Source organism: Narcine bancroftii, chromosome 6 (assembly GCF_036971445.1).
Source record: "Narcine bancroftii isolate sNarBan1 chromosome 6, sNarBan1.hap1, whole genome shotgun sequence".
Taxonomy (NCBI): Eukaryota; Metazoa; Chordata; class Chondrichthyes; order Torpediniformes; family Narcinidae; genus Narcine; species Narcine bancroftii.
This window is the reverse complement of record NC_091474.1, coordinates 8,645,967-8,660,107: the sequence shown is the minus strand read 5'-3', so window position 1 is coordinate 8,660,107 and position 14,141 is coordinate 8,645,967. Positions and strand designations below refer to the sequence as shown.

Genomic DNA, 14,141 nt, shown 5'->3' with positions numbered 1-14,141 from the left:
ATCTGATAAAACGGAGATCAATCTTGACAGTTTTGAGATCAGCAATTGCAAATGAAGTGCTGGCTTCTTCTCCACCCAGCAAAACCTTTGCCAAAAAGAAGGCATGGAATTGTGAGTGCAGCCTCCCAGCCACCAAACCCCTCCTGCCACAGTTCTTGGCAACTTTCTAACATCTCTGCACTTAGCAGAGCCATCCAGTGAGAACCTGGTCAAATGTTTAATACAATGTTAGCTCGGCATGGAGCTCACAGTACATATTTTAGAAAAAACCCTGGTGCTCACTCTCATAATGTTTCACAGTTGTTCAATGCTCAAAAGTGCAGAAGGGTTGCATCATTGACAAGATATTATTTAGCTCATCAGTTAGAATTGAGTATCTTTAATCCTAAAATATCCCATTGTCATTAAGTAGATTGAGGTAAGGTTAAATTGTTGTGTGGACCATTATTTTGGTCAGATTCAAGCTACTATTAAAATGTTCTTGCATTTGGTTTAAAAATTATTGCGGTCAAGTCAATCAGGGAGTACAGTCATTTCAACTTTGGTAAGATATTGTGGATTACTACAAAATATTAATTGTTCATTTCTTCTCAAGAGTCTTCTCTTCTTTGGCTTGGCTTCGCGGACGAAGATTTATGGAGGGGGTAAATGTCCACGTCAGCTGCAGGCTCATTTGTGGCTGACAAGTCCGATGCGGGACAGGCAGACACGGTTGCAGGGGAAAATTGGTTGGTTGGGGTTGGGTGTTGGGTTTTTCCTCCTTTGTCTTTTGTCAGTGAGGTGTTCATTACTTCTCAAGAGTAATAAACAAATAAAATGTGCTCCTTGATTAAAAAATGTACAAGAACTGTGCATATTTGTCACTCATTTATCTTCTAGCATATATTCCAAAGATGTTTTCTAAGGAAGGTAGCATGTAGTTAGAAGCAAAGGCTCCTTTTGTTTGATGAATTAGACATTTGAAAACCAGGCTTTAGTGACTTGCATTTATAAAGCACTTTCAGATCAATTGTTGCAAATCAATAAGATCAATCAAATAAATTACCACTCAAACTAAGGAGATACTTGCATAGATGAAAAAAAATTGGTCCAAAGGTAACTTTAATATGTAACTATCTTGAATCCTATACAAAACCTGGAAAATGAGAAGAAAAACTGGGCTGAAGGTTCAGATCCACTGTCTTTGACCTGAAACATTATCCCTGCTTCTCTTCCATGTATCCCTGATCTGTGTTTACAGCATTTTCTGTTCTTTAGTTCCAATTTCTAGCATCTGCCATTTTCATTAATTTTTGATTCCTGAAGGTTATACTGGGATCTGCATTATTTCAGTAAACGTGGAGGTGTTGAGAATTATTTTGGTAATTAATATTTTCATTTTGCGTTAGTAGACATCCAACAAGGGAGATCTGTGGACGTTTAGTCAGAAAGGGATTTTATTTTCAATGCTTGGCTAAAGTGGAGGAGCTTAAGAGAATTGCCACAGGCAACTGCTGGGTGTTGAAGTGATAGGATGTAAAAAGAACACCCAGAAATCCTGGAGGAACTCAGCCGGTCTCGCAGCATTAATTGGAGGTAAAAGATATATTACTGACATTTCAGGCCTCAGCCTATTTTTAAGGTCTATGCAAAGAGCAGGAAAATGTCAGGATAAAGCCTGAAGACCGGTAGGTGGAGGAGACCAGACCAACAAAATTAATTAGATATGATAAGTGGAAAGGTGAGAATTGATTTTGGCTCTGTGAAAGGAGACAGAAGGAAAAAGGGAAGAGAGAGAGAGAGTGAGCTGGGGTAACAGCGACAGGGGGAAGAATTGGGGGGGGGGGTTAATTGAAATATGAGGTCAATGTTAATACCATCCGTTTGGAGCATGCCCAGACAGATGAATGGCCAAACTTCATGTGGGAACACCCTGGCCCAGCCGAATGCCTCATACCACAGTGGGGTCAAGGAAGCAGTGTGCTGATATTCTAAGATTCATGACTGTTCTCATTAAGCCATTGTCACCCCCATGTGGTTCACTGGTGTCACAATGGAAGAGTGGGCGGCAAGAGACAAATGATGCCACAAGAGTCCTTAACTAATCTGTCTTCCAATCTCTCTGTATGAGTGTCAGATAAATCTGCAGGAATTCTAATGTTAGAATGTAGTTTGTCTTCCCCTGGAAAACGTTAAAGTAGATTGCAGACTTGTGATCCAGTGTTGGATGATTTCACACCAATTTCGTGGCAGATGCTCTGATACCGTTATGTCTACATTTTTTACACTCTGTCTCGATTCATCTTTGAGGTGCTGGGTTGATAACAATATAATTAGATTCTTTCTGTCAACATAAGATTTGGTTGATGGAGGCTAATATATTTCTTGGTTAACATAAACCACTTTCCTCCTCCTGTTTTCAAAATCACCACAGACCAACCAATTGTTCTCAACCTTTTTTGCCACTCACATACCTGTGGTGCAACCTCTCTATTGTATGTATGTACTGCATGAGCTGGCCCAGCCCCTGAACCTGTGACTCCTCCCTCCTGGAAATCCCTATAAATTCCCAAACCCCTCCTTTGGTACCTCCCTTGGAACTGGGCCAGTAACATGTGAGATGTGTTGATGTCTTAAGGCGATTAACGCCTATTAATCACAACACTCTGTCTAATGTGGTTGATCGATAATACTACAAAACCACCTTAAATAATCCCTTACTAACCACAGAACACCTATGGAGAGAACAGAATGTGTACATTCCCTTCAGGATTAAAGGCAAAATTAACAGGCATATGGAACCTTTGTTTTTGAGGGATATTGTGGATCTGGTTTGGAAGAAGAGAGAGGTGTACAGCAGGTATAGACAATATGGAGCAAATGAAATACTTGAGGAGTGTAACAAATGCAAGAAAAACTTCAAGAAAGAAATCAAGAAGACTAAAAGAAGACACGAGGTTTGGCAGACAATGTGAAGGAAAATCCTAAGGGTTTCTACAGGTATATTAAGAGCAAAAAGATAGTAAGGAACAAAATTGATCACCTTGTAGATCAGAGTGGTCAGCTATGTATGAATCCAAGAGATAGGGGAGAACTTGAATTGGTTTTTTGCATCCGTATTCACTCAGGAAACTGGTGCAGAGTGTCATAGGAAGAAAGGAAGGTTATGGAACCGATATAGATGAAAGAGGAACAGGTCCTTGCTGCCTTAAAGAAAATAAGGGTGGATAAATCCCTAGGACCTGACTAGATAGTTACAAGGCTCTGGCAGAAATATTAAAATGCCTGTGGTGAGGTGCTGGAGGATTGGACAAGTGCTTGTAATGTTCTGTTGTTTAAAAAAGGTTCAAAAAATAACTCTAAAAATTATAGGCCGGTGAGCCTGATAACTGTAGTAGGGAAATTAGTGGAAGGGGTTCTAAGAGATCAGATATATAAGTATTTAGATAGTCAGAAACTGATTAGGTATAGTCAACATGCCTTTGTGTGTGGTAGGCCATGTTTAACAAAATTTAGAGAGATTTTTGAGGAGGTTACCAGGAAAATTGATGAAGGAAAGGCAGTGAATGTTGTCTACATGGACTTTTGTAAGGCCTTTAACAAGGTCCAGCATGAGCGGTTGGTCAGGAACGTTCATTCGCTCGGTGTTCATGGTGAAGTAATGAACTGGATTGCTTCTCAGATTGGAGGCCTGTGACTAATGGTGTGCCTCAGGGCTTGGTGCTGGGATCATTGTTGTTCGTCATCTATATCAAAGATCTGAATGATAACGTGGTTAATTGGATCAGCAAGTTTGTAGTTGACACTAAGTTTGGAAGCATTGTGGACAGCGAGGAAGATTTTCAAAGTTTGCAGAGGGATCTGGATGGAGCAGCTGTAAAAATGGCAGATGGAATTTCATGCAGACAAGTGTGAGGTGTTGCACTTTGGAAAGACAAACCAAGAAAGGGCATACACGGTAAATTGTTGGCCACCGAGGAGTGCGGCAGACTGAGGGATCAGGGAATATAGATCTCTAATTCCCTGAAAGTGGCATCAAATTAGATAGAGTTGCAAAGAGACCTTTTGTCATACTGGCCTTCATAAATCAAAATATTGGGTATAGGAGTTGGAATGTTACTTAAGACTTTGCGGAGGCCAAATTTGGAGTATTGCATGCGGTTTTAGTCAACTGACTACAAGAAAGATATCGGTAAGATTGAAAGAATGCAGAGATGATTTACTAGAATGTTGCCTGAACTTCAGGAACTGAGTTAGAGGGTGAGGTTGACTAGGTTAAGTCTTTATTTCCTGGAGCGTAGAAAAATGAAAGGAGATCTGATAAGAGGTGTATAAAATTATGAGGGGGATAGACAGAGAAAATGTAAGTAGGCTTTTACCACTGAGGGAAGGTTAAATACAAACCAGAGGACATAGGTTAAGGGTGAAAGGGGAAAAGTTTAGAAGGAATATGGGGGAACTTCTTCACGCAGAGTTGTTAGAGTGTGGAATGTGCAGCCAGCTGAAGTGGTGAATGCAAGCTTAATTTGAACATGGACAGGTACATGATTGGGAGATGTATGGAGGGCCATGGACTGAGTGCAGGTCAGTGGGTCTGGGCAGAAAAATGGTTTGGCACAGACCAAAGGGGCCTGCTTCTGAGCTGTAATGTTCTATGGTTCTTTTTAGCTAAATATTGCCTGTAATTACTGTAAGATTTGACTTGTACAGTTTGAGTACAACTCATCATCTGGAGTTTGGGGCTAACTTAAGCAGGCTGACAGCCAGCAGTTTGCTTTATTTTGAAGTCCCCCTTATGCTTAGCCATAGGGTAGGATTTTAAAACAACCTGGAGCTTACATCCACTCCACTGCCAGACTCAACAATGAGCCCAGCAATAGAGCCTGTGGCTGGCTGAATTGTTTATATTTTGTATTGCTTTACGATAATGGTTTAATAAGTTAATGATATTTACATTCTTTTTGAAAACATAATATATCTAATTTTAAATTATTTATGTGTATGTTAACAGTTTTATATATCTCTGGCAATCAGTGAAACTTTTAAAAGTTCAGAACATTGGACAGTGATGAGCTCACAATGAACTTCGGAGCATGCAAGCAAGGTAAGGCCACAGACATATCCTGCTTCAGGTCTAGACACCTATTTGAAGCTACCCTATCTGTGGAATTCCTCCCTGGTCCAGAGGGTATTCAGCAAGACCTGATCCAAAATGAATGATATTCACAAGCAAGGAAACCTGTTCAAAAAAAAATGGGGTAGGTGCTTGAGAGCAGAAAAAAATTAGTGGTGACATGATATTCAGATGAGAAAATTTGTTGGATGTTGCCGAAGAAGCTTGCGTAGTGCTGCCTTCTGCTGGTATCAGCTGCTCATTACAGCACAGTGCGCACTCCCAACAGTTGGGACAGTGTCAGCTTCGCTGAACATAATTCTAATGATTGCTATGGCAGCATTCGCTTTCTACTTTTGGGTGTGATATGATTGCAGCATTTCCAATGACGAATGCTGCATGGCGCCTATTGCCATAGGCGCGCCACATTTGCAAAGTGCCAGCGCACCAGTCCAGTAGGGTTAATAAGAACAGGAAACACAAAGCGCGGACAAATTGCAGCATAATCTCGAGTTTCACAGTGTTTCACAGTGATCCTACCCTCTGTTCTGCATGTGTCTGCGCAGTCTCACGCTGAGGCAGTGGTGCCTAATGAGATTCGGTTCTGCTGCCTAATTAGTATTCAGATCATGCACTGCTCTGTGAGAGGAGGTACATATCCCAATATGCATTGGCAAAGACCTTTGCTGCAGCAGTGGCCATCTGCTTTGAAAATCACAAGACCTGACAAGTACATGACGCTCACAGCCGTGCAGGGGCTACATCAGTAACACTTTAAAAGGGGGGGGAAAGGAAAAGCCAAAAACAGCCTAACTAATCATTAAAATGTAGACAGGGTGGAAAAGATAGCTTAATGACACATCGAGTGAGCTGAGCTGGAGATGCTGCTTCCTTTGTGGATCTATAAAGGCAGCTTTCTTGAAAGCAAACTACTGAAGCAATTTTCAGCTAATCAGCATCTCATTTTAATTTGAGGAAAATGACTCTGCTTTGTAATACTGCAGCATTTTGGCAATGCCCAAAATGTAGGAGTGTGATCTGCCATTTTGAGCAGCTGACAGAAAAAAAAAGATACTCAATTGCATTTCTGACATCTTTCTACCACGGCAGTGAAGGGATAAAATACACTATGTAGCTGTGTTAAAAAAATAAAATTAGAATTCTATTTCCTTCTTGAATTGATGGACGGGGGATTTTGCTCTTCAATTTTGTTTTAAACGATGGCCCTATTATTAGGATGCACCTGACTTACTGAAATACATTTACAGACCAGATGACAATAGCCGCTGCTGTTTCTCTATTTGTTCCTTATGCTGCTTTCTGCTGTGTAAATGTATATTGACGACGACTGACTTATCTGCTACGATTGCTGAGGGTAAGGCTTAAGCCATAAGCTCCAATCAAGGAAGGATGTGGAAGTTCATACTTAAATAAATCTTTAATTGGAATGAGTGCAACCACAATGTACTAATGGCTAAAATGAATCCTGCTCTGCATTTTGAATTTGACAAATTTCATGCATGGCCATACGAAGCAACTTTTTTTGTGATGGGGCAAAAAAAATTGGGAAAAAACACATTTCAGACAGGTTGACAAATTATCATTTAATGGATAATGATCCTGAAATCAAACTGGGGCGAACATATAAATGTTTATTGAGTTGATCTGAAAATCCTTCCTCTGATATTGCAGCAACGGTGTTAACTCATAAGATTGTAGAGGGTGAATTTAGATGAAAGCGTTAAGCGTTTTTATATACTTACATCACACAGAGTAATTTCAAGAAACAGATGTGAAAGATTGTGATTGCGTGAGGGAATAATGAATTCCGGAGTGGCCCATATCGGGCCAACGTTTCAAACATGCAGCACTGGTTTGTAATTATACACTGTTTGAAATATAATGAAAAATATTGTCAGATGTACATGGCAAATATGAGAAATGTAGCCCCACATTTAAATCGTTGACATTTCTGATTGCTTCTTATTATTTATTCAAAATTTGCACTTATTGAGGGAAAGATGAACAACGGTTCTTATGTTCATCCATGTGAGAATCCAGTTATGGACCTGGCCAGTCGTTGGAGGGAAGACTTCCCAGGAGCACCAAGAGCAAGAGGCTCAAAACCTGGAGAAGCAAATAATCCAACAGTAGATTAAATGAAAACAACATAAATCTTAGTAATGCGACGTATGGTTAAAAAAAAACCTGACAGATGGCAGTTTTTGTGACACATGACCAACATGATGGTGCAAGACTGTGAACTGCTTCCAGCAGATCCCCCCACATGCATTTCAACCACCCTACTCTTCTGTTTCCACTTTCACATTTTCTAGATTTCTAACATGGTCCACATTTGGGAATCCAACACCCTCCGGGAGCAACCGAACTCCTGACTGAACACTCAGTCCCGACCAGTCAAAACTGCTGACCATGTGGAGTGCAAGGTATTGCAGCCTGCCAACAAGGCTCAATCAGAACAGGAACCCGACTCTTGAGGTTTCATAATCTAACCCAGGCCTTGTATCTATTTTCAAGTACAACTCATGGTCCACACACTCCAATCACCTGCTGATGCCAGCTTACCAAGTCCCAGTAGATCAAATGCAGACCATAGATCCAGATTGTCCACTAACACCAATGTTTCTGACCCCACCAGAGGATCCATTGGTGCAGATCAACCACCCACCATTGGCAGCATTCCAGACTCCCAACGGAGCTTCCATGGGTGTAGATACAGATCGCCCACCGATGATGCACACCTTCTAGATCCCACAGAGCAATGAACACCATGACCAAACTGCAGTGTCCACCTCAGCACCCAACCCTTAGACCTGACCCATCAACCCCACGGACATTTTGACCTACCAACAAGAACTGACTAGTTACTGAAGCAGCCATCCATCAATAAAATGGGATAGATATGTTGAGCTACAGGGGAAATTGAAACAGCACAGTTTCAAGTCCCCCTTGCCCAGCTGGCAGATGTCCAAACCATTGAAACTTACCTTTCAAAGAGAGCTGAAGGACTATTGTTTGCTGTGCTTCACTAAGACATGACTCGTACCTTCCACTCCAGATTGTGCCATACAACTGGAGAGCTTCTCAATCCACCAGATGGACTGCACAGAGTCCTCGGAACAGCAAACGATGGAGGGATCTGCTCCTCATCCACACTGTGTGACAGACTGGATGAGCTCCTGAATCCCAGACCACTGGCGTGGTACCAGGATAACAAGCTCATCCTCAATTTCTCCAAGACCAAGGCGCTGTCATGGACTTAAAAAAAGAGAGGTGGAGCTCACTGTCCCATCTGCATCAGTGATGCCGAGTTCGAAATAGTAGACAGCTTCACGTTCCAAGGTGTAAGCATTTCCAGAATCTATCCTGCTCCAGCCATATTTTCATGATGTCCAAGAAAGCACACCAGTACCTTTACTTCCTAAGATTCAGGGTAGTAGATTTAGGATGGAGATGAGGAGGAACTGCTTTTCTATGGAATCTATGGAATTTTCTGCCCATTGAAGCAATGGAGATGACCTCCGTAAATGTATTTAAGTCAAGGATGGATAGATTTCTACATAGTAAGGGAATTAAGGGATATGGGGAAAAGGCACCTAGGTGGAGGTGAGCCTATCATCAGATCAGCCATGATCACATAGAATGGCAGAACAGGCTCGATGGTTTGGATGACCTACTCCTGCTCTTATGCCCTCCCTAATCTCCCCATTTGATTATCTCAACAAACGGACCCTCCACATTATCTCCACCAGCCCCCTTCTCCTAGTTTGTCTTGTTATACATCAGTCCTTTACCAAACTCACTCTTTTCCACTGATCATCTATCTCCAACCCTTCTCCAGGCCATAATATGTTTCCTCTGCTGTCTGCCACCCACTTTGTACAAGGTAGGTTTTTTTTTCCACCATGCCCAAAACCTTGGATCTTGTGCGTGGTAGAATTGTTTTTTTTTTCCTTCCTGCAGCTTATCTGTGAATTTGAATTATGTTATATAAAATTAAAAAATATAATGTATACATTTAAAATCCATGGAAAAAATTCCTGAAATAGTTGAACAAGTTTTCACATGTGTAACTTACACAGTCAGGTTTTATAATGTCATGGAAAAAGGTTCTTGATGGGATCCGTACGTCAGTGAAGGAGAGAATAATACATTTCAAGATAGAAACCAAGGTTTCATAGTTTAGAACCTTTCAGAAATTTTGGAAATAGGAAGTGTATTCCTATTTAGTATATTCAACAAGGCAGAAAGATAATAAATAAATGATGGCAGATGAAACCAAAGAACGAATAAGAAGCCTTGTTGGAGTCGAAGGAAAGGTTGACAGATTCTCTAGCACTGGCTTTTGTATTGAAAAGATAAATAAAACCTTCCACAACATTGAAAACTAATCACAGGCATCTTGAAATATACTAAACGTAGTGCACAGGTTATTACCAATGAAATATATTCAGCTTTGTTTAGATCATTCTTAGTCCATTTATAAAAGGATGTTAAAACTGAGGGTGGAATATGTAAAGGTTAGTTCAAGAAAAGATTCCTTTATTTAGGATTAGACAAAAGAAAGTGGAACTTTAAAGCTTAACACGTGATTTCTTGAGAAGCAATTGTATTTATTGTTTTGAAAGCTTTGTCTTAAACTTCACTGATGGCAGAATTGTTTTATCTGAGGAATCGATTGTTTGCTGTATTAAGCTGTAGCCTTGTTCACATTTTGTGTATCAATTAGTCAAATTGCCATCTGGTCATTACACAACTCCCCTTATAATAGTTACTAATTTCATTTTAGCTCAATCAAAAACAAATAATCTCCTACGTGATACAACCACCATACAGACCTAAAAATGGGTTTGATTTTCAAGGGGTGCTTTTAGAATGATGCCTGGTCAATGCAAATGCTGTATCAGCCAACATATACAGAGCTGATAGAAATCCAATTAGTGAGACAATCTGGCACCAAATGTTTGTTATGTCCTAATTTCCCAATTCACTTGGGATATGATTGTTCCATTTTTAGTGAAGCTTTAAATTTCAATAACCTTCTTTTCTACCTTCTGTACACCTGGGGCTTGTAAGTTAATGTATTACAAAATATAATTGTTTCTGAAGCCTTTTAATTAATTAGAATTCAAAATAAAAAGAATAACACGGTAGCTGTTGTATTTTTTAAACAAGAAAGTCTGTAGATACTGGGGTCAAGTTCAAACACAAACAGGCTGGAGAAACTCAGCAGGGTAGCCAATGTTTGGGGGCTGAACCCTTAGGCAGCAACCAAAAGCTTCAATGACCTCCCAATTCAACAACAAATAATCACATAGATTTTATGATATTTTGACTGAAGTGGGAATGACCTCACACTAAACATCTGGAAAACAAAGGTCCTCAACTAACCTGCATATTTCCATTCAAGCTACCCACTACAAAATCTTGAAATTTAGCCCATTAGCAAAATTAGATACTAATGAGGCAATTTGCCTCTGTTTTCACGTGCCAGCATAGCCTTTGGCCAAATAATGTGATAGGTGTTCAGGAATCCAGAGCTCAACACCAGCGATTTAGCAGAAATGATGCTCTTCTTCTTGCATGTGTCAGAGACATAGATAATTTATAGTTGCTCCTCTAAACACAGAAGAATTACCACATAAGATTTCCCAAATTGATTGGCAACCTGGTGTGTTTCCCATTACAGGTGAAGTAATGGCAGCACCCTGTCCCATATGAACCTACAATCATTGAGGCTCTACTCTTGCTCGATGAGGCACACATGACTCTGTGTGAATTTGCATGTTCTTTGCATGCACAAGTTTCCACCAGGGTGTTCTGACTTTCTCCCACATCTCCAGGGAGTGCTGGCAGTTTCATTGCTGGTCATAAATGGACCCAAAATCAGAAAGGATCCAAAGAACTAAAGGGGATTTCAAAAGCATGTGAGATGGAGTGAATGCCAAAATAAGGTGGGGGGGGGGGGTGGGAGGAACGAATGGGTTTGCTCTGTTAGAAGCGAGCTCAATAGACCAATGGTCATGGGAGCTCTTCAATGACAAGGTAGTTTCTGGTGCAGGGCCTTGACCCTAAATGACAATTCGCACCTTTTGCCCCCACAGATGCAAACCCACTGAGATCTCCCAGCCTTCTGCTTTAGTGTGTGCACAAGACATGAATGCCAACCATTAGTGTTTTAAGCAGATGACCAGCTTCTCCACACTTGCCAGTGATTCACTAGAAAAATCAACTCTATTGCAAGCTTTCAAAAGTACACATTGACATCCTGTCAGCTCAGTCAAAAGGTGCAAATAGACTTTGTCAGGACCGATCCGAGCAACTGGAGGAGAACCAAACAACTAATGGAACCAATTTTATTTTCCCACATTTACTCGTCCACATGTACGGACAAACTGGATTGAAACAACAAAAAGTTTTATTTGTGGGATGAAACAAGAAAGTCTGTAGTTTTTACTTGGTGTTCCTTCCCAGGAAATTTGCGTGACAAACAAGTTAGAAAAGTATGTTGTGAATTGTATTAAGCTGAGCATGAATAAACAAATTTAAACTGACATGTAATTTAATCTTAACTGTAAATCCAATGAAAGAAATTTGCTTCAGTGTGTTGCTTTATCTGGTAGGTCTCTGGCTTGTTTATTTGTTAACTGCTATTTCCAGTTCAACAAGAAAACCTACAGACACTTATGATTGCTGTTTACTTAAAAAATGCTGAAGAAACTCGGCAAAGTGATGCAACGTTCTATCTGTAGCAAAGATAAAAATTCATCACCAACATTTCAGTCCTGAGCCCTTCATCAAGGTATGAGCAAAAAGCAGACAGGCTCCTGAATAAAATAGTGGGAGGGACAAGGGGAGGAGCACTAGGTCACATGCAAGAGGTCATTGGTGGATATGGGTGGGAGGGGGAACAAGAAAAAAGCTGATGGGGATGCTTTACAACCAGAAAACAAAATGTATTTAAGGAAATTTGCATTTAAATTTCATTTTCATCATGGATAAATAAATGCTAAAATGAAGCTGCAAACATTGAAATAAATGCATTTTTGGGAAAAGGTTAAACATTGTTTTCTCAGCTATGAATTTTGTTGTTTACATAGTTGTAAAACGTTGTCAGAGGTTGGAAAAAATAATTTTCTGCAAAGAAAACAAAATGTAGATAAGGAAATTCACATCCACATGTCCATTTTAAAAAAAGTATAATATAAATGCTAAAAAGAAACTATAAACATTAAAATAAGATCTTTTTTGGGAAATGTTTAAACATCTATGAAAATGCGATCATGAAGGTTAGACATGAATGGAGAGGGATGGGGGTGAAGAGCTGGAGGAAAGGAGACAGAGGGATGAGGGAGACAGGGGAGTGCCCTACTGGAAGCTGGAGAACTCAATGATAATTCCATCCAGACGTAGAGTTCCCAGACGGAATGCGAGGTGTTACTCCTCCAATTTACAGTGACTTTGGTTTTGCAACACATGATGCCATATACAGACAGGTAGGGGTGGAAGTGAGCCATGGAATTGAAATGATTGGCCACTGGGAGATCCCTGTCAATGGTGCAAATGTGCTCGGCAAAGCGATCTCCCAGTCTGCGTCCAGTCTCTCCAATGTAGAGGCGAGCACAACAGGAGCACCGGATGCAGTAGTGGACGACGATTGCAGATTCACAAGTGAAGTGTTGCTTCAGTTGGAAGGACTGTCTAGGACTCCAAATGGTGGCGAGGGAGGAAGTGTGGGCGCAAGTGCGGCACATCCTGCAGTCACGGGAAGGTGCCAAGGAAGCGATTAGTGCAAGGGGATGAGTAGACGAGGGAGTCAAGGAGGGAGTGGTCCACTACGGGAGGCGGAAAGGGCAAGGTGTCCCTTGTGATGTAATCATGTTACAGGTGACAGAAACTGCAGAGGTGCATGTTGGATATGGAGGCTGGTGGAGCAATAGGTGAAGGCAAGGGGAATCCAGTCCTTGCGTAGGTGACAGAAATATTTCCAATTAGGCTCACTGAATAATTCATTCCTAATTTTTGATGCAAAGCACTCAATATCATTGTGTTAGTATACCATAAAATGCTTCAAAATTTCTTTCCACTGACTTCACAGTTATTGCAAAGTGACAACCTTTTTCTTTAGCAGACTGTCAGGCTAAAAGATTATTTGCTTCCACATCAGTCCTGAAGAGTGGAATAATATTTCCGTTACAAAATGGCCTGTTACGTTGCCATATCTCTAAATTACATTTAAAAATATGGAAGTTTGAAATTGGTTGGCCTCACCATTGGTTCACTAATCACACAACACCCAGTCTCAAGCAACCAGAAAATTCACTTAGCCACCATCTACCAACCCTTCATAGGTGCCAGACACATTGTGATCTGTTTGAGGTAACAACGGCCTGAGCAGACGAGAATATACAAATTATTTTTTTTAGAAGGTAAGGGATGGAGAGAGGAATGACAGGCACATAGAGCCAGTCCTGATAAACACAGTAATAAGGAGCAAGTTATCTGCAGTTGGAACATTCAATATTGATTCTTGCAGGCTACAATGTGTGCAGAGGAAATAAATAGGTTTTTTTTTCTTGAGCTTACATTGAACCTCATTGTAAAAGTGAAGGAGGCCACAGTCAGAAAAGTCAGAGGGGAATGGAATGGTAAATTAAAGTAGTAGGGCAACCAGAAACTCCAGTGCACTCTTTTGGACTGAATGCATCTGATCCAGAAAGCAAATTAAACTTGGTTTCTCCCTTGTAGAGGAGATCACATTGGAAAAGCCAAATGCAATAGACTAGATTGGAAAAAATGCAAGTCAGTGGCTGCTGTTGGCTGACTTATTTCTTCCAGCCTTTCTGTTTGTGGTTCAGATTCCAGCCTTATCTTTCATTTTGACCAAATAGGCATGGAGTGTTACAATTTTCTTGCACACACTTCATTGCTTTAAAAACTCCAAAGTGAATTTTGCAGTGGTTTTCCAGATTTCGTGCTGCATGTTTTGCATCCATTTTTGTGGGTTTGTTCCTGTAATAGCTGTACC

General features: G+C 40.6%; 1 long non-coding RNA gene across 1 annotated transcript; it reads left to right on the top strand.

The window, feature by feature from the left end:
• Window positions 1–2,893: 2,893 nt before the first annotated feature.
• Window positions 2,894–11,642, top strand: LOC138737418 (uncharacterized). Its single transcript, XR_011340896.1, has 3 exons — window positions 2,894–2,979; window positions 4,991–5,083; window positions 11,218–11,642. It is a non-coding gene; the product is annotated as an uncharacterized lncRNA (long non-coding RNA).
• Window positions 11,643–14,141: the final 2,499 nt, after the last annotated feature.